At 38.9% G+C, this 23,885-nt stretch overlaps 1 pseudogene; it reads right to left on the minus strand.

Annotated features, from left to right (window-relative positions):
* Positions 1-22,671: 22,671 nt before the first annotated feature.
* On the minus strand, positions 22,672-23,646 carry LOC109437484 (mesoderm-specific transcript homolog protein pseudogene; annotated as a pseudogene).
* Positions 23,647-23,885: the final 239 nt, after the last annotated feature.

Consider the following 23,885-nt stretch of genomic DNA (forward strand, 5'->3'; position numbering starts at 1 on the left):
GTTGGGTGATGCTCTTTTGTGGTGTGAAACTGGCCACTGGGCGTGTTGGTTCTGGGGCCCCTTGCAAAGCTCTGGTATAGGCCAAGTCAGCCATTGCCCATGCCCTGCCCACAGCCACTTGGTATGAGCTACAGAGTGATCTGTAGATGGTTGCCACCTGTCCTTAGAGGGTCCTGGGAGAGATTAAGCTGTGAACTGAGGCCAGCTGCTGTTAGTGCCAGGCTTAGGGCTGCTTAGCAAGAGGCACAGAGTCCAGTGAGGCCAGATGCTGTTTGTCTGGAGTTTGTGAACCTTTAAGGAATTTTAGGGAAGTTTGCAGCATGGTCTACGACATGGAAAAGGCTTGGGTGGGCCCACAAGTTGGTTGGGGTGCGGTCTCAGGGAATCCCCAGAGTGGGGCAAACAGTGTTAGCTAGGTTAATGGAGACTCAGATATGGCACCCACCTGAGTGTGCACAATGGATTGAGGTAGGGCTCAGCAAAAGAACAATAGTTCTGCCAGTACTTCTCTCTGAGAGAAAGCTCCTCCTCCAATGCTCACTCTGAAGCCAGATAATTCAGTTCCTCCCCATATGTCCCGGCCACCTTTTGAGCAACTGCCCAAGTGGACCTCAGAATCAGTGAGTCTGTCAGCGATTAAGTCCCTGCATGGGCCCTTTAAGAGGAATGTCTGGGACTGTAGCAGCACTCTGCCTCATTCAGCCACAATGTCCACTGGTTTTCACAGCCAGAAGTTTATGGAGACTTATCTTCCTGGCACTGGAACCCTAGGCTGGTGTGGGGCTGGGTCCCCTTACTCTTTAGGGGAACCTGTAGCTCCTCAGTGGGACATTCACTGATTTTTAACTGTCACATGTGGGTGTGGGATCAGCCCATTCTGCATCTCCATCCCTCCGAGGAGTCTTGAGATGGCTTCCTATGTATATACTAAGTTGTAGGACTTATGTTCAGCTAGACTTTAGGCAATTCTCAATGCTGGTTGTTCGGTAGTTTAGTTGTCATTTTGAGGTGGTCATGGGAGGAGACAAGCACAGTGTTTATTACTCTGCCATCGTGACCAGAAAACCTCTGGAGTGACTTTAAGAAAGAATGGGAAAGTAAATAATAGAGAAAATTATATAATGTTGTTTCAAGGAATTTTGCTTATGGAGAAGGAGCTGTTAGGGAAAATGGAGTACAGATTGTTTTCTTTTATTGTCTTTTCTTTTTTTAAAAGAGGGTAGAGAAAGGCGTATTTGTATACTGGTGGAAATAATGCCACGGAGCAGGAAATAGGATGATGTAGAAGTTGATGGGGAGAATTGCTGTAGCATCGTCTCTGAGTCCTGGGAGTAGATGCAAGTATGGCTTACACCAGTGTCATGCAGGGTGTCATGCGGAGTCTCAGCTCCCGCTCCCCACATAAGAACGCAGGATATGGTGAGGCCAAAAAGGAACACCCACGGAGCCGTAGATAGGGGAGTCATACCACTATGGTTTTGCTGGTGGCTGGGTTGGAGACACAGGAAGCAGGAGCCACACTATCTGCAAACTGCCGTCCACTTCTCTCTGCCAATCAACCTCATTTGCTAGCTGCAATCCACTCTTGCTAGCCCAGCCACCATCTTCTTGCTAGCACCCCATTTTTTGCTAGCGTAGCCATGGCAGTTACATTAGTGGCCAAAGGCTCACTGGTTACAGCTGATGGCCATCCAATCACAGTTAATGACCATTTACTACCTGAGCCAGCACCTTTCTATATGAGGCCAAGAGCCTGGAAACTGCTCTCTGGGGCTCTGTCCCCACAACCAGGAACTTGAATATTCATCAGTGTGGGAAGGCAGATTCTTATAGGTGGGAAAATGTGGTGATGGAAATTTATAAAACTTGAATTCCGATTGCTTTGACTTTTCAGTAAAGTAGGGAGCAGGAGTCATCAGTGGAGAATAAAGATGGTGAAGAAAACAGCGTTTCCAGATAAAAGAGAAGGTGTGATATAATCATCTAGAGAAATAGGTGAGTGAATGAACTGGAGATATATAGTATGATTAATATATACAAATTTTTAACATAATCTATGATGTGATAGGACACATATGTAATATACAACACAATCATATATAAATGCTTGTCTGACATTAAGGAGCCACTGAAATTCATGAATCAATTGTGAAAATTCTCAGAGCAGTTGTATGTTTTGCCCCAGCTATATTCATGAGTACAGGGGTAGTTGAGAAGGAGGAGATTAACAAGGATTATGGTTTTGTTAGGAGAGTATGTAAAAGCAAGGAGTGAGAAGCAAAGGAGTCCAGGTGATTTAAATGAAGGAAAGAAATCCAAAGCATTGAGAGGTCATGTTGTTAAAGAAATCATTCGCATAGCACCAAAAAGAAAGGCAGAATAAATAATGGAGTGAGTGTGAACCAGGAACTAAAAAGTTTTAGAAACAAAGAGAAATGACCTGTGTGTGTGTGTGTGTGTGTGTGTGTGTGTGTGTGTGTGTGTGTTTGTGTGTGTGTGTGTTGGGATGGGGGAGGGGGTTGTCATTGGATGACAGCACTAATGAAAGATAGGGTGACACAGTCTGCTGAGATTTAAAGCCAGGGATTTTTTCAAGACGAGGGAGGGAGAATGGTCCAAGAGTATCAAGGAAGAGCACAGAGATCATTTATCCATGTATGGACCCAGCAGGACAAGAACTGTGTGAGAAAAACATTGACATAATTTGAGAGGGTAGCAGGGGGAGCAGTGTCCCTAAGAAGAGCCAGATTAGAGCAAGATTATGGTTAGAGCAATAATGTGAAGGGAATGCTCAGAAAATAAGTTCTGATTACTAATTGGGCTTCTTAGTGACTTTCTTATAGTATTCAACTAGAAGGCCAGTATAATCTGTGTTTAGAAGGCTTTTGTCCAAAAAATTGGATATTTCATCTAGTATTTTGTTTGTATCCATGCTAGATGCAAAAAATATTTATCCTTGGGACATTTTCTTCTTGCACATTCTGGCTGAAATGGGCCGTGGAAATGTTGTTTGTTTAGCTAAGATTTTGACTGTGCAACTGGTCTTTAACTACTTAATTGGCTTTGATAGATCAAAAATAGAAAAAGCAATCTGCATGCTGCGCTGTGACTTTAGAGGCTTATGTATTTGGGAGGTGTTAGTAGGATAGAAAACTAGAGCTCATAGATTACTTATTATTATCAAGGTCAGAAATAGAAATTGTCAAGGAGTAATGGTCTTATAAACCTAGGAGAGTTTCCTGAGCTGTTGAAAGTAGTTTACAAACAAACAAAACAAAAGGGAAGACTAGTGTAAAATGTATTTGTTTATTTTTGTTAATTTTCTTTGTGTAATAAAATGCCTTTCATTTTGTTAGCCAGTATTTAAAGTTTTAGCTTTCTTCCAATTGATATGCCACAGGCAATAAATTATGCACAGTGCTGCTAAAAACAATCCAGTTTAAGAGAAGGAAAAAAAGCAATAATTACCAAAGACCAGAATTATAGTCAACATTAAAACAGATAATGTTGGCCCACAATTCTTTGCCTGCCTCTGTTACTACCACAGTGGCAATTGGTATTTATAGGCTATAAAACATGCCCCAAATTGTTGGTTTTAATGTGACAAAAACCTTGAGGAAAGCGCAATGTTAGAATAACCAATACTACATCCTCATCCCTTCCCATCCCTATTACCCAGAGTTCTGCTTGTCCCACACATGATTTCTCTCATCCTACTGCAAGACATCCGTCTTTTGTCTGTTCTTTAACAGGAATATACCTAACTCCAGTTTCTAACTTCCATGAGATGGTCATTTCTTAAACGTTCTTTTTTTTCTGTATTCATTTTTCACTTTGTTTGAGAAGTCCTAACTGGGGAATATGAAAGTGAAATTGGGGTGAATTATAAAGGGGAAGTTGCCTTTGGGGGACTGGATAGCTTAAACTTGACCCACTGGTTGTTTTGCTTTCTCCTCCTTTTTGTACCCCTAGGTAGAAGGTGGCAGATAACACCTTTTCTCACATCCAGCATTTACTCATCTAAGCTGGCTATGGTCTGCATTTCTTCTTGTCTCAGGGTAATTTTGTGGGGCTCACTGTGATTGGGGTATATTAATACTTGGGTAGTTAGAGATGAGGTACTTTGCCTTTTATCTATTTGTTAAATGGGTGTATAAACTTTTGTTGTTCACCTGACTCTACCAGGTGTAAATACATAAAAGTATAAATGGTGTTTTTTGTACAAAGGACTTGAGAGAAGGTGTATTCATTTGGAAATGTTTATAGTGAAATACTGTGTTGCCAGTAAGCCCCAGAAAGAACGTATGAGGACCATAAAGAGAATTACCAAATTGTCCCACTTCCCACTCCTCACTTTGTCTTTCCTGCATCGATGAAGAAGTGGAGGTAGTATGCTGGGAGGGAAGGGCCTTTGATTTATGTACCTCAGGAGAAGTCTCCTTTTGTAAGATGGGTGCCCGATGTTGTAGTGCTTGCCCTCAGGGCTCTAGTGGAAATTGTGAGATAGCAAAAGACTTCTGAACCATTTTGGTCTCCATTCAACAAACAATTTTGGATATCTTCATTACATTTTCCTGACATTCTGGGGAAATTACATTAACAAATGTAGGTGCTATGGTGACACATTATAGGCTAATGGAAATTTTAGTTGTTTTGAGATTGAGCAGTAATAAAAACCTACTTTTGAAGTTATCTGCAAAGGCTCCCTTCAAAACAAGAGTAATATGGAATCTTTAAATATAAAATATAGACTGTGTACTACCTAATCTCTGAAAGGATCTGAAACTCAACATTTTGATGGAAAACATCAAATAAGTAGAATGTTCAGAGAACAAGGGAATTTCCATCAATTTAATTGAAATGAGTCTGTTTTCACTAGAATTTCAATATTGTAGTGAAACATAAAATATTAACCTTCTTTCCTTAGTGATTCTAATCCATAAGAGAATCTTTACTTGACCATTAATTGTGGCCAACTTCACAAAGTCATTATTCTGAACATTGTTTTTCACTGGGGATACTATAGATATGTAGTTTTTAATCCTTTCAAAGAATATTCACATCTTTTATCTCATTTGATAGTCAATGAGGTGAGGCCAGCTCCTTATAGCCCAATAGTATTAGGTTGGTGCAAAAGTAATTGCGGTTTAAAAAGTTAAAAACAATTGCAAAAACCACAATTACTTTTGTACCAACCTAATAGATATAAACACAGGAAATTGCACTGAATATGTCCCCATCTCTAGCTTCCTTGCTTTCACCCTTAAAAAAGAAAATCATTGGTAACAATTTATTTTCTCATCATATACACCAAGTACATGAGCAACTAAAGTTCTGCTAATGATTACTCTAGGTTTTAATGTACATTTCTATAATGATTCTCTTATTGTTATAAAGATTTAACCTCAGATGGAAACTCTAAGAAAGGAAGAATAAAGTACCTTTATGTTTGTTAACATATACCTTTATGTAACTTCCCATATAGAGAAGCCAATTGTGATATTAGGAGATTTTAGTAAATCCCTTTAGTTCTCCAAAGTTTATTTTAAGATTGAAAGCTATGAAGTATATTAATGAGCTTAACATAATAACTAAGCCATACTATTTTTATGTGACGATTTAATACACCATCTTGTAAACTATTTTCGACAGAGGCCAAAATTTGACACATGCAAGAATTGATGTGGAAAATAGTGGTACCATTTGACTTCATAAAGAATTATTTTTACATTATCAAGTAATTAATTTAATGTCCCCTAGGTGTCTACTTCTGTTATATAGATGCTATGAGAAATATATAAGAAATAAAAATTGTGGTCTTTACTCCAAAATGCATCTTGCTGAGATGTAACGTGTATTCATGAAATAGGTGACCTACAGCTACAGATGCTAAAGGTGTTAAAATTAGTGGTATGTAACACTAACTGGTCAGGGATAGGGCCTGGATTCTGCATTTGTAACAAGCTCCCATGTCAAATGATGCTGGGCTGTGAGCCAAACTTTGAGTTGGAAGAATATAGGTCAGCATTATCCAATAGAAACATAATTTAAGCTAGAAGTGTGAGCCACATATGTAATTTTAAATTTTCTAGTGGTCATATAAAAAAGTAAAAAGAAACAGGTAAAATTAATTTTAGTACTATTTTGATTTAATCCAATGCATAAAAGTTATCTTTTCTACATATAAGCAAAATTATTGATATATTTATACATAAAATTTATTGATATGTTTTACATTCATTTTTCACTTTAAGTCTTCAAAATTTAATGTATTACTCTTACAGAGCTTCTTAATTCAAACCAACCACATTTCAAGTGTTCAATAGCCAGCCACATATAGATAATATGTGCCATGAGACTGCAGGCAAGGAAAAGGAAAATCGATGGCCAGAGAAGAGGACATGCCAGGAAACTTGACAATGAAGGCTGGATACGATTTGCAATGAAGCTGGTGGGATTTAGAGTAGAACAACTTCACATAAGAGAGCATCTGATGGATAAGAGTGATTGATGCTATGACTATGATAATTCTTACCAGTATCCTTATCATTATGTTCCATCCTTTAAATCCTACCTCTGTTAAATGGCACATTGCTTGGGTGCAAGGTATATACTAAAGCACGCTCAAGTATGACAGCCTTACCTGCACCTGGCAAAGCTTTCTGTCAATCTCACTCTCACTTACTTACTGAAAATTGAATCCTGTATTTAGATTACGCTACATTCATGAAGATTCTTAAGATGGTTAGTTCTTCCTCTCCCAGAAGTCATTTCTGGGCTCCACAATGTCCAAGCTGACTCACTAACAGACATCCCTGCAGGGTTTACCATTCCAAGTGGAACCAGTTTGAGACTAATATGGTTTTAATCACAGTTTTTGATTTATGGTCACAGAGTTTCTCACTGACTGTTCATTGCTCCTAGGAATGTGTTTTTAAGGGGGAGAATCATTGTTAAGTATCTGCATAGAATATTTGTGGCCCTCTTTTCTTAAAGAATACTAATTTCCTTATAGCCGCAATGATATTTCGAGTCAGCATAATGCGTTTCTTCCTTTCTTAACCCAAAACCTGGATTAGTTTCTAGTCTAACTGTATTCTCACTATCTGTAGCTGGTGTGCGCTGTTTTCATACCTCAGAGCTAACGCTGTTACCTCTCCATTTTATGTTCAGAGTGACTTACTGTTAGCATTGCTATGAGTCATTGAAAAGAAATTCAAGTTACCTATTAAATCAGAGGACTATTTAGGGGGAAATAGGAATTTTATACCTCATTGAAGAGCTGACTTACAAAAGCATCACTTATGTTTACTCCACTGAACTGCTTTAGGAAATGTCACAAGGGCACCAGAACTGGGCAATTCACAACTCACACACAGGAAGAAATCCCTTTCCTCAGCATTGTTTCTATATAGTTTTAAGCAAGTAACCAAATATCAATTGCTGTCACAATCTCTGTGTAATGTTTTAATTAACCCCTTCATTGGTAAACACCAGCCCTTTCACTCACCTTCTGGGGAAGTGTCTCTCTAATAGGTGATGAAATTGACCATTTTGTTCACTGAGCTGTCAGAGTTGCCTGCTCTGCATGGAGCAGGGCTAACTCCATCCAGCTGTGGAATGGGCATTCATGGGCAGAGTATGATCTGTCATACTCTTTATTTTCGTTAAGAAGCTTGCCCACCTGCCACCTGATTTCCTGCTGGCACACCTTCCCCTTTTCTTTCATGACTTTCTGGGCTAATAGTCTCCACATTTTTATGAATTTCACCAATTGCAGTGATGACAAGCAGCTGAATAAGAAAGGCCTCTTAGCTGGCAGTGCACATATTTTGTGTGAGGAATGTGTTTGTGTTGTCTGCTTATTTATTTCCCTTTTAGATTATATATTTAAAACTATCAGAAACAATATAGGTTGAGGGCAGCATGGAATGAAGAAGAGAAGAAGAACATCATTCTTTCCCCCAGTTAAGTTTAAAACTACTTATTGCTCAACTATGTACAACTCTGCTAGATATTGTGGGGGATATAAAAAGCTACTCCCTGGCTTTAGGGGGAGATGGGACAGGTGAGCAATTTTGAGCACTTATTGTCTGCAGAGCGCTGTGAAAGACATAAACAACAAAAATATACAGATAATGTTTATAATTAAAATAATAAACTATATGTGACTACATGTTAAATGAATGATACAAATCATCAAAATTTGGTTATTCAGAGTGAAGAGAAAACATTGCGTGATGAAATAGGACCCAAGGAGGTATCTTTTTAAAATGCCATACTGAAAATTGATCTCAGTTTCTTGAATGTTCTGCTTTGTATGCCTCAGAGCTTTTTCTTATGCTTTCTTTCTGCCTGGGGCATTTAATTTTTTTTTTTTTTTCTCTTGCCTTACTAATTCTGACTAATTCTCAGAGCATTTCTGAGAGAAGCTGAAGGATTTCAGGAAATTGAGGATCAGAACATTTAAACTTTCTAACTTGAGATCACATAGTTAGTCAATCATGAAGCTAGAATTTAAAGCCAGTTCTGTGTAGCCCTGAGGGTTTGGTTGGGGGAAAAGTTTATTTCTATATTTAAAGAATTTTTTTAAATATTGATAATTATAATAATCTCTGAAATTGAAGTTGGTGCACTGCTATGTACTTGGCATAAATATGCATACAAATACTATAAAGGGGCTATCATAATTATGCTTGTCTCACACATAAGGAAACTGAGGCTCAGAGAATTTGACTGGCTCAAAGCTACCCAACTAGTAAGAGGGCGGGGGCACAGGGCATAAGTCTGGCAAGCTGACTACAGGGCTTAGGCTCTGGAGATGGGGCAACTGCTTGGGCTCTCAGGTCATTTGCCCGGATTTCAGTCCCGCGCTTACAATTTGTAGAATATTGGGTAGGTTACTTCACAGCTCTGAGACTCTGTATCCTCATTTTTGGTTTTGACGATTAAATATAAAATCCTTAGCATAAAACCTGATAATACAGTAAACAATAAATGTTAGGTGCTAATGTTTTTGTTATTAGTTATTATTATTGTTAAAGATCTTATTTTACCAAAGATCAAATCCTTGTTACCTCTTTGAATGGCACAACATTTTTTTTCTTGTTGGCTTTATTATTTAATAATTTAAGTTAAGTTTGATTAAAAAAAAAAATGTTCCAAGGAGTCAGAACTTGCAAAAATCATTACTCAATTTTGTCGTGAATTGCATTTCAAGTGAAATTTCAGAGGCCATGAATTTTGACCATAAAGCTAGTGGCAGAGAAATATGCCATTTTCAATTAGGGGATGTATTAACAGGTTTACATGAAGCCTTGGAGAAAAATCTTGACAGCAGCTGCAGGGGTAAAGAACTGAGTAAGGGCCTGGGTCTTGCTTTTCTTACAATTTAATTTTTGCATACGTGTTGGTGGGACTGTTCTGCCAGCTTCATCATCTTGTCTGTAACAATTTTAGCGTTGGCCTCTCCTAATTGTTGATTTGATGTAATAAGATGTGTTTTGGGTTTTTCTGCTTGGTCTTGAAGCTTTGTGTACCACATCAATACAAACCAGGTAAACATAGAAAATCTCAGTTCAAAATCAGCCTTTATGGAAAACAAAGATCTGTAAGGGACTAGCATCATTTCAAGTGAATTTTACCTTTGTTTTAATATAGGCTATTAAAATTTATTGCCGTATTCATTGGTGCAACCTCTTGAATTTGGTATAATGAAAAGATTGTATCAGGACTGAGACCAGGACACCTTCCATCTTGTCTCTAATACAGATCGGCAGTATAAACACCCTCACATTTGTGGGCCTCAGTTTTCTTATACACAAAAGGAGTGATGTGGACTCGATTAGAGGTCAGCAAATTAGAGCCTGTGGGCCAAACCCAGACCACCATGTGTTTTGTACACACGGCAACACAGCTGCTTCCATCCGTGCATGTCTGGCTATGGCTCCTTCCACGTTGCACCAGCAGGGTTAAGTAGTTACACCACAAAGCCTGACATATTTATGAGCTGGCCCTTGACAGACAAAGTCTGCTGAGCCTTGAATGTGATGAGCTCTAAGATCGTTTCCAGCTCTGGTTAGAAATACAACTCCACCATTTACCATCTGGGTGACCTTAGGCGAGTCATTTAACCTTTCTAGGTCTCAGTTTCTTCATTGCAAATGAGGAAGGATAATAAAAGAAACTACTTTACAGACATACTGGTTACACTAATTGAGATAATTCATGTAAGGAGCATAGTGCAATCTAAGTACATCATAAAGACACACCAAGATTGAACCATAATCATCATCACCATTATTATTGGGGCTATCATTTTCTATTTTCTTAAAAATAACAGTATACCTAAAGTTATATGCAACCTACATAAATATTTCTTTCCTTAAAAAATAACAATATACCTGAAGTTATATGCAATCTACACAGTTTTATTTTTAAATACTTTTTGGGCTTGTATCTCATTATAGATTTAAAACTATGACCAGGAATCTCTGAAACTAGCCGAGAAAATGTTATTCCCACCCTCTGGGGCCTCCTCCTATTGACAATACTGTGAGTTGCTCCAATCTATATATGAAGGCTGAAAAAAATATCTGTAGTCTAGGAAAATGGAAACCACTCTATCTATTATCTGTAAGAATTATGCAGAGACACATCCAGAGTTACTTAGACTGACATAGGACATAGTTAGATTAGAAAATCCACTATTCGGGGGCTGGCCCCGTGGCTCAGGCAGTTGGTGCTCCATGCTCCTAACACTGAAGGCTGCCTGTTTGATTCCCACATGGGCCACTGGGCTCTCAACCACAAGGTTGTGGGGTTCGACTCCTCCACTCCTGCAATGAACAGTGGGCTGTGCCCACTGCAACTAACAATGGCAACTGGACCTGGAGCTGAGCTGCGCCCTCCACAACTACAATTGATAGGACAACAACTTGACTTGGAAAAAATCCTGGAAGTACACACTGTTCCCCAATAAATCCTGTACCCTTCCCCAATAAAAAAAGAAAAGAAAAGAAAAGAAAATACACTATTCTATGGGTTTGAAAAGGAAATGGCGTATTCACAAAGATTCTTCACTGATATTAAATCCATAAACCCCACTGTAGGCAGAGATGGAAGACGTTACTTAAGAAGTTCAGTTGTCTCTGGGCTTATTCTTGGATGCAATGAATCTCATTGCCCTTTATAGTTAAAGTTCATTTCCCTCAAGCACAAAAAGATACAGAAATACTCTTCATGGTTCCACTTTAGCTTCTTTGACCAAACACAGCCAAGGATCTCTGGGGGTGAAATTGGTTCCCTGAGTCCAGAACCCAGGTACCTGCTAGCTCCAGTATTTTCCTCTGTGGACCTGAGGTCTGGAAAGAGGCAAAGCTGTAGGAGCACCTCAGGGAAAAGATCATCTGCTCCCAGAGGAAAGCAGGAGCTTTCCTGACTTCCTTCCATGGGAGAACCACTGCTAAATGCAGTCAGGGCTCATCTCTAGAGCTGTGTGGCATCTGCCTCAATAGCTACAGCTACTGTTTGCATCAGAATAGAAGCCTAAAATCCTTTTCAAAAGAGCAAAATGATAATGAGCTCAGATATAAACGAAGTGCAATATCTAACACATGATTTTATGTCAGTGTCACTCAGTTATGAGGCTATAAAAAAATAAATTCTGTTGTGAGGAATGTCAGTACTTTACACTGAAAGTTCAAAACCCCACAGCTTTCAAAGTGTTTCAAACCATAGGAAATAAAAATGGGAATTTCCGGTGGCTTGTCTTTCCAAAGAGGAAGTGGGAATTGAAATAAAGAGCGTAGGCGACTGGGACTCTTGAAGCAATCAGGCTTATGTTGCTGATTTTCAGTGCCTTGTTTAATTTTAATCTGACAAAACAAGTTCTTTAAATGTGAGTCAATAGCATTAGTTTCTTAATTGCCTCTAAATTGTTTTTTCTTTTTCCTCCTAGACACTCTTATTTGATGTCATGTTGAACCATAGTTCTGTTTTTTAGAAATATACTTATGCAGACAGCTCACCATGGTGGTACCAATGTTTTGTTAACACAGACTTTGGATTTTCAGATGTACACACAAACATAGAAGGCACTTATCTCAAAGTTGATCTCCTGTGGGATGAATGAGCACTGTGATATATTGTCAGATGAAGGGAGACTACAGATGATTCACATATGAATGAAACAAGTGAGATTTTACATACCCTTTAGTCTATTCTCTGATCTGCAGTGGAAGTTTCCATCAATGGCCTTTGCCATCTCCCCTGCTGTGTGGCCAATCTATATAACAGTGTCAGAAGCTAAACTTTGATATACTACAATAAAAACAAAACAAAATAAAGAAACAAAGAAAATATGAAAAAATAATACCATTTAATACCTACTGGGTTTGAGAATAGTTTCCTTCTTATTATTTCCTATGATGATCAGATTTCTGGTTGAAAATTTAATTTGATCATTTACCTGTTCATTCAACAGACTTTTACTATGGCCTATTTTAGTTCTACATTGTTCTAATCGTTGGGAATATAAATATAGGGAAATGACAGATCCTTTTCCCCATCCTCACAAATTTTATAGGTAAGGAGTAAAAGTAGATGCAGAGACAAATGCTTGCTAAGTGAAAAAAGAAGATTCAAGGCTGAAATAAACTTTTTAAGTAATGAATTCCAAAAGTTAGAGTGTAACATAATGTGATTTTGGTGCCCCTCCCCCCCACTGTCTACCCTGAATTTACCACTACATACACTGCAATTCTGTTGCTTCTTTTCAATACCTGATTCTACCATAAAAGTTTTATCACTGTAGCTACTGCCATAAGAATTTTATTGCTCTAGTTTATAGCTTTACCTATACAAATGCTGTATATTTGAGTGTATGTGTATATGAGGGAGAGAAAGAGAGGCTCCTTAGATTGTTATGTTACTTTTAACTATGAGTAAGAGCCAACTCTGTTTTTAAAACAGGCCTAGATTAGCAGACAGGAATGAGAGCAGTAATATTGGCCCCTTCAGGGGAAGAGCTGATGAAGGAGAGTATAGCACTCTTCTCCAGCACTTTGTCTGGGGTTTCTATATCCTATATGCTCTACCCATTCCTTCTTTGTTCTCAGGATTTTCTCTTGAACAATTGAGGGCCCAGGAGAAATCTTCCTTCACATTAATAAAGTTTCATTCCTAGCACTGGACCCATATTCTGGAATGATTCGCTTATTGCCTTAATCATATGAGCCACTACTACGTCTCACCTCCAAGTTAAGAGAGCCCTGAACCTACTCCATAGATTTCAATGATTTCACCCCCCTTTCTTTCCATCTTAAGTGTCAAGGGCCAATAGCAACTTGAAGATCATTCTTACATCGCCATGAAACAAAGAAATTGTGCAATATATCATATTGCTCTTACATGCTATGATGCTAGTTGTGCATTGGTGGCCCATGACTGGCCCAAATACTTTGATTGTGGGCCACTGTCACAGTTTCTTACACTGGACCTTATCTTCCAAGCTGGGTTCACCAGGCTGCTTTCTGTACACAACTCTATTCAGGAGAGCAGACTTAGAACTCCTTGGAGGTAGTTGCTGACCCATTTTTCCCTGATACCAGTACTCTTGTGAGCAATTCTAGAGGAAAAGCAAGAATCTGTGACTGACCCATTAACTGTGCAGGACCAGAGAAAATTTAAATTGGACTCACAGCAATATACTGTGGTCCAAATAAATTACTCTCAACAGGCATGGTTCTGGAATGTGTAACATTGTTTTCATGTGTTCTCAGAGTCGCAGAGAAATTTATTTTTTTGGTTTTGTTTTGGAGGAGCTTTCAATTGGTATGTGGGTGGCTAGCAGTTTTTCCATCCTAATACTAAGAAAAAACAAGAATCTTTGAGAGAGGCCTTGATCCCACAGTATGAACATCACGGTGACAATTTCACCCCTCCATGACCTCTGGAAGTTGTTATTACAAAGTGGCTAGTTTTGCCAGGCATTTTTGTGTGTTATATCTAAGGAGAGATAAAGTGAAACAATTTTTTACTTTTCTGGATTGTGACCATTAATACGTGGAGTAAATGTTGCCTTATGCCCTGAGTGAATCACGTTCTGAACATGGTACTTGTAGCTGTATGTCCCTTAAATTTCTTCATAACAATGCATAGCCCCGCGGCTTTATGCCAAGAGGTCAGCAGAGAAAAAGGATAGAATCCATCTTGAAATACCTATTTCTGATATAGATATTTTTTTAATGTTTGAAAATTCCAGGTGTTAGTTGTTGCAATCTTGCTGAATATACCCCCATAATGTACTTGACTTGGTTGGATGATTGAAGTAAGAAACTTGGTAATTAGTTCAAAAGTTAAAGTCCAGGAAGAATGAGAAATAAATCAAAAGCTATAATAAATAAAGCTAAAATAAACGATATATTAAAAAGTTGTTGGACTTCTATACGATTTAAATATTTCAAACAAACAAAAAAAGGTAAATGACTTTATCCTTCAATGGCACGTAAATTACACGATTTCCTGTAAGTAGGAAGTTGCTACGATTAATGACAAGAACAAATTACCTGGTAGAAAAAGGGAACTAGTGTAGTTTAATTTTAACTCCTTAAGAGTGTGAGTCAAAGAGCTTGAACAAAAAAAAGCCTTGAATATTTTTTAATAGTGCACATTTACAAAATACAAATGGGGGCAAATTAGGCTTTCTGTCATAAAGGCAAGTCAGGACAATTATTTGCAAATCAGTTTCTGAAGGACTTAGAAATATTGCTTTCTGATTTGGGTCTTTCTGGAAGTCACACTTTCGTCAGTAGTTTTGAATAATTGTGAACATCACTTCATGACATTTAATTTAGTACGGCAGCCAGGCTTTGCAGAAAAGGAAGCCAGCTCCTCTCTCAAAACCAAGCCTTGCCGAATTAGTGTTGTTTTCTCCACCACAAGCATTTTCTGCTTGGTTCTCTTCCTCTTTAGCTCAATCTCTGCTTATGAACCTTACTACTAGTTCAACTGGCAATGTCGCTTCAGTTGTCACAATTTATGAATTTATGACCTCAACTTTCTTGTTAGCAACTTTCCTCACCCCTGCATTGCATTTTGTCTTGTCACACTCCCAGAGATGACAAGTACTGAAGTAAAAGTACAGGTTAAGAGCATGGGCTAGAGAGAATGGAGTTCCTGCAACTTCCCTTTTGTATGACTTGAAGAGTCTGTGCCACTGTGTCCTCATCGATGAAACAGAGATTTAAAAAGTCTTCCCTCAGGGTTGTAAGGAAGAAATGATACTAAAATAAATACCCATCAAGTACTTACTCTATGCCTGGAAAAGAAAAATAACTTGATAAAGAATAGTTAGATTAGATGTTTTCATTGCTCTTGCTATTATCACAGACTACCTGGGTTCCAAGACCTTCCTTTTCCTTTTTTTTAAATTTATTGGGGTGACAATTGTTAGCAAAATTACATAGATTTCAGGTGTACAATTCTGTATTACATCATCTATAAATCCCATTGTGTGTTCACCACCCAGAGTCAGTTCTCCTTCCATCACCATATATTCGATCCCCCTTACCCTCATCTCCCACCCCCCACACCCCTTACCCTCTGGTAACCACTTAACTATTGTCTGTGTCTATGAGTTTTTGTTTCTCATTTGTTTGTCTTGTTCTTTTGCTGTTTTTGGTTCATATACCACATAGCAGTGAAATCATACGGTTCTCTGCTTTTTCTGTCTGACTTATTTCGCTTAGCATTATACTCTCAAGATCCATCCATGTTGTCACAAATGTTCCTATATCATCTTTTCTTACCGCCGAATAGTATTCCATTGTGTACATACACCACAACTTCTTTATCCATTCATCTAGCAAAGGACATTTTGGTTGTTTCCATGTCTTGGCCACCGTAAACATAGCTGCAATAAATATTGGAGCACATGTGTCTTTATGTATAAATGTTTTCAGATTTTTTGGGTAGATACCCAGGAGAGGGATTGCTGGGTCATATGGTAATTCTATTTGAAATTTTTTGAGGAACCTCCACACTGCCTTCCATAAAGCTGCACCAGTCTGCATTCCCACCAGCAGTGTATGAGGGTTCCTTTTTCTCCACAGCCTCTCCAACACTTGTTACTATTTGTCTTGTTGATGATAGCCATTCTGGCTGGGGTGAGGTGATATCTCATTGTGTTTTTTATTTGCATTTCTCTGATGATCAGTGATGTTGAGCATTTTTTCATGTGTCTATTTGCCATTTGTATGTCCTCTTTGGAGAAATGTCTCTTCAGGTCCCTCTGCCCATTTTTCAATTGCGTTGTTTGATTTTTTGTTGTTGAGTTGCCTGAGTACCTTGTATATTTTGGATGTTAGCCCCTTATCAGAGGCACTGTATGCAAAAATCTTCTCCCATTCAGTTAGTTGCCTCTTTGTTTTGTTGATGGTTTCTTTTGCTGTGCAGAAGCTTTTAAGTTTCATATAGTCCCATTCGTTTATTTTAGCTTTTACTTCCATTGCCTTTGGAGTCAAATTCATAAAATGCTCTTTGAACCCAAGGTCCATAAGTTTAGTACCTATGCTTTCTTCTATGCAGTTTATTGTTTCAGGTCTTATGCTTAAGTGTTTGATCCATTTTGAATTAACTTTGGTACATGGTGACAGATAGCAGTCCAGTTTCATTCTTTTGCACGTCGCTATCCAATTCTCCCAGCACCATTTATTGAAGAGGCTGTGTTTTCTCCATTGAATATTTTTAGCTTCTTTGTCAAAAATTATCTGTCCATATTTATGTGGTTTTATTTCTGCGTTCTCAATTCTATTCCATTGGTTTATGTGTCTGTTTTCCTGCCAATACCATGCTGTTTTGATTATTGTAGCCCTGTAGTACAAGCTAAAGTCAGGGAGTATGATACCTCCAGTATTGTTCTTTTTTCTAAAGATTGCTTTGGCTATTCGGGGTCTTTTGTGGTTCCAAACAAATCTGATGATTTTTTGTTCCATTTTTTAAAAAAATGCCATTAGAATTCTGATGGAGATTTCATTAAATCTGTATATTGCTTTGGGTAATATGGCCATTTTAACTATGTTGATTCTTCAAATCCATGAGCACGGAATGTCTTTCCATTTCTTTGTGTCTTCTTCAATGTCTTTTAAAAATGTCTTATGTTTTCAGCATATAGGTTTTTCACATCCTTAGTTAAGTTTATTCCTAGGTATTTTATTCTTTTTGCTGCAATTGCAAAAGGAATTGTTTTTTGTATTTCTTTTTCTGAGATTTCATTGTTAGTATATAGGAATGAAATGGATTTTCGTACATTGATTTTGTAGCCGGCAACTTTACTGTATTCATTGATTGTTTCTAATAGCTTTTTGGTGGAGTCTTTAGGGTTTTCTATATATAGCTTCATGTCATCTGCAAAGAGTGACAATTTAACTTCTTCATTCCCAATTTGGATGCCTTTTATTTCCTTCTCTTGCCTGATTGCTCTGGCAAGGACTTCCAACACTATGTTGAAAAGCAGAGGTGATAGGGGACAGCCTGTCCTGGTCCTGAACATAGAGCAAAGGGCTTCAGGTTTTCACCATTAATTATGAGGTTAGCTGAGATTTTTGTCATACATGGCCTTTATTATGTTAAGGTATTTTCCTTCTATACCTATTTTATTGTGTTTTAATCATAAATGGATGTTGTATCTTGTCAAATGCTTTTTCTGCATCAATTGATATAATCATATGATTTTTGTCCTTTATTTTGTTTATGTGATGTATCACATTGATGGATTTGTGGATGTTGAACCATCCTTGTGCCCCGGGGATGAGCTCCACTTGGTCGTGATGAATAATCTTTTTAATGCATTGTTGTATTCGATTTGCTAGAATTTTGTTTAGGATTTTTGCATCTGTATTCATCAGAGATATTTGTCTGTAGTTTTCTTTTTTGTTGTTGTCCTTACCAGGTTTTGGTGTCAGGGTAATGTTGGCCTCATAAAACGAGCTGGGGAGTACTGTCTCTTCTTCAATTTTTTGGAAGAGTTTGAGCAAGATTGGTATTAGATCCTCTTTGAAGGTTTGGTAGAATTCACCAGTGAAGCCATCTGGTCCCGGACTTTTCCTTTTGGGAAGGTTTGATTCAATTTTGTTACTCGTGATCGGTCTGTTTAGATTTTCCAGTTCTTCATGGTTCAGCCTAGGAAGGCTATGTGTTTCTAAGAACTTGTCCATTTCTTCTCGGTTTTTGAATTCGGTGGTATATAGTCCTTCATAGTTTTCTTGGTTAGTCCTTTGTATTTCTGTGGTGTCCGTGATAACTTCCCCTGTTTCATTTCTGATTTTGTTGATTAGTGTTTTCTCTCTTTTTATCTTAGTGAGTCTAGCCAAGGGTTTGTCAATTTTGTTAATGTTTTCAAAGAACCAGCTCTTTGTCACATTAATTTTTTCCATTGTCTGTTTGTTCTCTATTTCATTTAGTTTTGCTCAGATTTTTGTTATTTCCTTTCTTTGCTGACCTTGGGTTTCATTTGTTCTTCTTTTTCTAGTTCTTTAAGATGTAACATGAGCTTATTTATTTGGGATTTTTCTTGTTTCTTGAGATAGACTTGTAATGACATAAATTTCCCTCTTAAAACTGCTCTCGCTGCATCCCAAAAATTTGGGTAGGATGTAGTTTCGTTCTCATTTGTTTCTATGTATCTTTTGAATTCTCCTCTAATTTCTTCTTTGACCCAGTAGTTCTTTAAAAGTATGTTGTTTAATCTCCATGTATTTGTGTTTTTTTCTACTTTCTTTTTGCAGTTGATATCCAATTTCAAAGCCTTGTGATCAGAGAACATGCTTGGTATGATTTCAATCTTCTTGAATTTGCTGAGGCTGATTTTATGTCCCAATATATGGTCTATCCTTGAGAATGTTCCATATACACTAGAAAAAAATGTATCATCTGATGTTTTAGGATCAAGTGCTCTATATATGGCAATTATGTCTATTTCATCTAATGTGTCATTTAGGGTTGCTATTTTGTTATTTATTTTCTGTTTGGATGATCTGTCCATAGCTGTCAATGATGTATTTAAGTCCCCTAGTATAATTGTGTTTTGGTCAATTTCTCCCTAGGCAGGTGGGGGCTGGGCGAACTCTGGGAGGGTAGGGAGGGGGAGGCTTTTCTCAGTGCCTAAGGCTTCCGTTCTCTGTTCGGCAGTGAGGGCTTAAACCACCATTTTCAGCCTTCTTCCCTCAGTCTTTTCTCCAAGGTCTCCGCCATGAGCGTTGGGTTCAGCTGTGTTATATGCTGTTCCCCTCAGCCCTGTGGGCCATAAACGGAGCCCTAGAAGTCCGAATTCTTCTCTCTCCCACAGCTGCAGTAGTTCCGGGATGCAGCGAGCTAGGAGCACTGAGCTAGGTCTGCGTCCTGTGCCCACGCAACTCCGTCTCCGTGCTTCTCCCTTCCCTTCTCCTCCCTCGCGTGATTCGCCCACCTTTAGGTGAATTCAGTAGTGGGCGTCTTGGTCTTGCATGTCTGCTGTGCAGGGAGTCCTTTGTGGAGTTATAGTTGTTCGATTAGTTGTAAATTGCAGGGGAGATTTACAGAGTCTCACCTCATGCCGCCATTTTGATGACGTCTCCCAAGACCTTCCTTTTCATATTCTTCCTCTTGTTCTTCCCAATTCTAGCTGGTATGACTTTATCACAGAACCTTTAAATCCATGGTCCCCAGCATATCTCTGCTTGGCAACAGGAAAGTATTTCAAAGCCACCTTGATGTTCCTCACTTGATGAAAAAAATCCACCTTCAGAAGGAAAACTCTAACCCAGTGGTCTGGTTGCGGAGGTAAATGTCAAGTGTGGGAATCTTGGGGCAGTGAATCTTGTACTCACTGTCAGTGGCTGTTCCAGAGTTGTGGCTGGCTCACCTCTATATGAATGTATTCCTTGTAACCTAAACAATTGACAAACTACTCCCACTCTCTAATCCTTACTCACCTCCAATACCCAAACACCCTCACTGAGAACTTGGCAAATGGGCCTTTTCCTCAGACATAGGACTTGACCGATGGGTTTACTCCGGAGAATAGCCTAGTTCTGACATTAGATGGGGAATTCGGGAGGTGGGGTTGGGAAAAGCCTGTCCTATAGTTTGGTGTGAGGTAAGCAAATAAAAAAAATCTTAGTTAAAAAATCTTAGGACTCTCCCATCCTGTATTGGAGACCAGCATACTGCATTTTGTTACTTATTAATCTCCTAGTATCACATTCTTCTATCATCTTTTCACATTAGCTTTAATCGGATCAACACATTGCCTTATCTTTTAGAAAAGACTCCAGTTTTTGAGAATGTGTTTAGAGAGAGGGAGTATTCCCTGTACTCCTAGCTAAGCTTTTGAAGCCCCCTCAGGATTTGAGTTGATCCCTCTGAAAAGTGTGTCAATATGCCCCCTGCCCCACCTTCCAGAATGAGGTCAAAACACAGAAATAGCACTAGTACGCTATGGCTTATTCCGAGCCATCCTATGTCATTCTCTCCAATCAGCCCTAGGAGACCCAGGGCAGCAGTCTACTGACTACCCCCACTGACATCCACACCCCACTGTCTTGGTCTTGCAAATAGAAACCTAATAGTTATACTTACAGTCATATCCAAAGCCCACACCAAGTAGAATCTTATGGGAGATTTCCAGAGTTTCCCCAGTAGTATCCCCCTCCCATAAAATTTGGAGAGGAAGAGCTGCTTCTAATTTTTCAGTTAGCAGAGGTTTTAAAATCAGGGAAGGCATACATAGGAAAGGAAGAGGTGGAATTCTTATGGTCACATCCCTGAGTTGAATGTACGTAGGGGACTCTCCCATTCTGGATTGGACACTGGCATACTGCACAGGGTTTGTGCCATGGAGTGGAACGACATACCTTGACCCTTGAATACTGGGGGTTTGAACTGTGCAAGTACACTTATATGTGGATTTTTTTTCAATAAATTTACAATCAACTTTCTGTATCCCTGGGTTTTCAAATCTACAGATTCAACCAAGGGCTGCCTGATAGATAACAGTATTTTCCATTCGTGGTTGGAAATCCACTGATGTGGAGGGTGGACTCTATGCATTGTTCTGTGCCATTTTATATAAAGGACTTGAGCATCTGTGGATTTCCTGGAACCAATCCCTCATGGGTACTGAGGGATGGATGATTGGGGAATCAAAAGTTACATGCAGATTTCAACTGTGCGAGGGTTGGAGCCCCTACCCACTCCCTTGCACATTGTTCAAGGGTCAACTATATAGTAGTGGTGCCTTGAATGTGCACTAGCTGAGGCTCAAAATTAAGGACCCTGGGCCACTTTGGGCCCTGGATTCACTCAAGGCTGGACATCTCAAGAATAGTCCACACTGTCTTTTAATCACAGGATCAACTGTGGCAGACAAAATACACCATGTTAATTCCTACATTTTGTCAAAATTCATTTTTATTAATAGAAAATGAACACTTATTCTGTTTTCAGTTGTTATACTTGAATTAAAACAATTGATAATTTAAAAAATAGAATTTAAAATAATCAATAATCCTGTTTTGTCTAAAACAATGAAACTGTGGCTTAAGAAAAGTATTCAGCACCATTTGCTCATAGGCCTTTCAGAATTTGTTCTCAAAGTTTCTGGAACTTTCTTGTCTGTAAAGTACAGGAATTGTGGAGCTATGTGAGGAAGCCTCTCTGGGATAACCATTGAGAAGTTAAGCAATCACCATAAGGAATCAGTGTCCACTTGACTTGGTAACTTGGACTGTACAACGGTTCCCTCCCCTCCACTTGTGCTTAGGTGGCACATGCTTTGAAGCACTGAAGTATGAAGAGTCAGACTATTATTTGCTGTTAGAATTGGTCTTTCCAGCTAATAACAATAAATCTCTGGCATAGATGCTATTGGTCTTTCATGTCTATTAGGGAAATTCTGTAAATAGTTTTGGATTTATTTCAATTTATTCAAAGTTAAATATGTTCAATAAGGTTACTACTCTACTCTGCCAGAGTAAGTGTCTGCTGGTTTAGTATCCTTATAAAAAAAATGTGTAATACATGTAGATAAAACATAGTCTTAAAGTATACCTAGAATACTGAATTATTTAAACCAAAATCTATTTTAACAAACTGTCTAATTAGAAGTAGCTGGTGAAGCTAAATCTGAAGTTATGACAGGGGAGACTCACTCACTTGGTGCTGTGCTGCCTACAAAACTTTAAACAGCGTGTGCCCATAAAGCCATGAAAGGAAAGGTAAGGACACACCCTCTTCTCATTCTTTACTATTAGAGTCCAACTGGGCAATTGGCGTTGGGCCAGAAATTAGAATTTCTAAATATTTCAGAAAAGTCCATATAAATTATAGGACTTTTATGCCAAAGAATGTCTGTCTTTCTGCATCAGTGAGAGTAGTGTTTGTCATAGTTTCCTAATAACACAAAGACAAAGGTAAGTCCATACACTTGATGAGATGTCAACGTAATGGGAGGTGGACTATTAGGTCACCCTTAGTCAGAGCTTCTGCTGGCTTTTCACCAATGTGAGTCAGGTGGATTTTTGTGAGAAAATCATGTTTGGTGGCCAGGACCTCTTTTGGGCATTTCTTCCAAAATGGAATACACAACAGATATGGGAGGAGGGGAGGTGATACAAGGAATCTACTCTTTCTAGCTTAGAAGGTGTTGATGAAGCCCATATGTGAATTCAAGGAGCCCATGGGATCTTCTAGCTGTGAGCAGTGACTAATGTGGTCATCCAGAATCGACACTGTGAACCATGTAAGAGTTTTCCAGTACAGCTCCAAAAACTCTGGTTAGGGATTCATGGGATCCAAAGGCCTGTAAATAAAATGAATGGGAATAGTTACAGAAGCAAGAGCTCCCACTGTGTGTCTTCTAAACTTCTTCCCCTGATTGATGGTAATAGGTGGTCAATAACTAAGTTCCCATCATTATTGCATATCCCTGCCCAAATGTCTCACCATTCACTCTCAGAGGTTTGGGTGTATGACCCAAAGATTGGGGTGAGACAAGGAGAGAATAAAAAGAAGTTCATCAATTGTGTGAGGATGGATGACAGCATACCTCTCTTTGAGAAACTTTCGGAGAAGGAGAACCGTGAGTCTCAGGAAATATATTTCCATCTGACAGACAGAAACTCTATGGTAAGCTGACCAGATCAATTCTGCTTGAACCTATAGAGCAGCTCCTGAGCAACTAGTCTCCATAATCATGAGACAAAAGGTTGATCCTGTGGTTCCGGATCACCAGATGCCGCAAAAGTGCCTCCACTATATTGACCTGCTGAAATATGGAGTAGTGACGGGGTCTTGGTTTGTCAATTAAGCCAAAGCCTAAGAAATTGAGGGCAATCGCTAGATGAAACCTCAGTGTCAGACCTTCCCAAATCTTGTACCAGTCATAGCTGGATTTGGAAAGCCAAGTTAAAAGCACAACTATGCCCTGACTTCCAACCACACCCACAGGGTCTTGGTGGAAGATGCATAGTTCCTTGTAGGTGAAAAATTTGCCTGACAACTTCCATGAGTCATGAGTGGGGAGAAGTTGGGGGGTGGGGGGCAGGATGTACAGATAGACTGAGAGCAGGGCACAATGAATAGCCCCACCTGCACCCACCCCTTCCTCATTCCGGTTCAGGTAATAAAACCAGAGGCCAAATGATTCCAGGACTCGTGCTGTCTGTGCTGCTCAGTCAATAGACTGACACAGGAGTTGGGTCATAGAATAAATGTTTATTATCAGAGTACCATTGGTCTGAGAAGGGAGCAGGTTAATACCTCCAAAAACTGCCTTAACATTCTCAGACCAGCTTTGGATATTTAAGGGAAATCTGAGTATTCCTCCAGAGGCTTTATGATGTTTCAGG

Source organism: Rhinolophus sinicus, chromosome 7, assembly GCF_057876585.1.
Source record: "Rhinolophus sinicus isolate RSI-liver-muscle chromosome 7, RSI-T2T, whole genome shotgun sequence".
Taxonomy (NCBI): Eukaryota; Metazoa; Chordata; class Mammalia; order Chiroptera; family Rhinolophidae; genus Rhinolophus; species Rhinolophus sinicus.